Source organism: Ovis aries, chromosome 4, assembly GCF_016772045.2.
Source record: "Ovis aries strain OAR_USU_Benz2616 breed Rambouillet chromosome 4, ARS-UI_Ramb_v3.0, whole genome shotgun sequence".
Taxonomy (NCBI): Eukaryota; Metazoa; Chordata; class Mammalia; order Artiodactyla; family Bovidae; genus Ovis; species Ovis aries.
This window is the reverse complement of record NC_056057.1, coordinates 35,766,004-35,767,693: the sequence shown is the minus strand read 5'-3', so window position 1 is coordinate 35,767,693 and position 1,690 is coordinate 35,766,004. Positions and strand designations below refer to the sequence as shown.

Genomic DNA, 1,690 nt, shown 5'->3' with positions numbered 1-1,690 from the left:
AGGCAGTAAGTGTTTCTTCAAATACCCAAAGAATAGGTGTCTGTGCTTATTAAATATTTAATTATAGCCTTTCCTGTGCTTTAATTAAGCACAGACTTTGAAAACTTTTGATGAAAGACTCATGCTGCTACTGCTGCTGCTAAGTCACTTCAGTCATGTCCAACTCTGTGCAACCCTGTAGATGGCAGCCCACGATCATAGTCCTATGTAAATTCAAAACTATCAGATTGAAGGAGTGTGAAGTGTGTGTATTCAGTGTCTTTTATCACACATTACCATTTTTTGTTAGTAACAGAACAAGAGAGAAAATAAAATTATGTTGTAATATCAGAGAAAACAATATACACAAATGCATAGTCAGTGATGGTCTATTTGAATTTTATAGAAATATTTACTGAACTTCTGGTAGACTCATGGTTGAAGTCCTGAATTCTCCTTTTATATATTAGGTGAAAACATTCTGCTATAAAGTACTTTATCTTTGAATACAAAGATAAAACTCTCCAGATAAAATAACATTTTATATTTATATGGAAGTTTTATAGTAAGAATATTTCCCTCACTTATAAATAACATCATTTTACATACTGTTGAATTTCAGCTGTTATTAAGACATTTAGCATCACCACCAGGCAATAATTCTCAGACTGTTTTTTTAAAAAATAATACCATATCCTATTTAGTAAACTGGGATCCTACATATATGGAGTGTGTTTACTTTTCTCCCCAATCAGCAAAAGAGAAAATTTATTGAAGTCTCAGGGCCATGGGGCTTGGGCAGGAGGCCATTTTGCAGGCAAAGGAGAAGCTGGTGGAGGGGCCTTATTTGATCTTCTTCTTGAAGTGCAGGTTGTTGGTGTGGCCACACTTCTTGTGGCAGTGGACAGCGTGGGGGTGTAGACAGGCATAATACTTGCAGCAGATCATCTTGTTGCAGCTGTATTTCTGAGTAAATTGGCAAAGGGAAGGCTCAATGATGCTGCCTTGCACACAAAGCACCAACTGCCAGGTAGGCTCTTTCTGGATATTGTGATCTGACAGAGTGCTGTCATCCTCCAGCTGTTTGCCTGCAGAAATCGGATGCTGCTAATCAGGCAGGTTGCCCTCGTCTTGGATTTTAGCTTTGACATTGTCAGTGATGTCACTGGACTTGACCTCGATGATGATGGTCCTGTCAGGATCTGCACAGAGATCTGCATCTCTGCATCTGCTGTTTGGCTGCTTGTTGAAGAGAAAGGGAGGAGCAATATACATCCAACAAATTATAAACAATAGTGTTATTTTCAGGAGTACCTACTTGTCTCTAGAATAATGATAGAAATGGATAGTTTTCATTGTCTATTGGGTAACTGTGTCATACTCCCTAAGTGCAGTAAGCCTGAAACACAGGCTTTCTTCATGTAACATGATTGCAAAGTTCCAAGATCAACATAAAGCTACTAAGGAAATAAATCAAGAATTATGTTTTTCTTGTATACTTTCAAATATGTTCCATAGGCTGTTCAGTTCATTTCAGTTCAGTTGCTCAGTCATGTCCAACTCTTTGTGACCCCTCTTTGCAGCATGCCAGGTCTCTCTGTCCATCACCAACTCCCAGAGTTCACTCAGACTCATGTCCATCGAGTCAGTGATGCCATTCAGCCATCTCATCCTCTGTCATCCCCTTCTTCTCCTGCCCCCAATCCCTCCC

General features: G+C 39.3%; 1 pseudogene; it reads right to left on the bottom strand.

Moving 5' to 3' along the window:
• Positions 1–822: 822 nt before the first annotated feature.
• LOC114114601 (ubiquitin-ribosomal protein eL40 fusion protein-like) lies at positions 823–1,199 on the bottom strand (annotated as a pseudogene).
• Between the last annotated feature and the right edge of the window lie 491 nt (positions 1,200–1,690).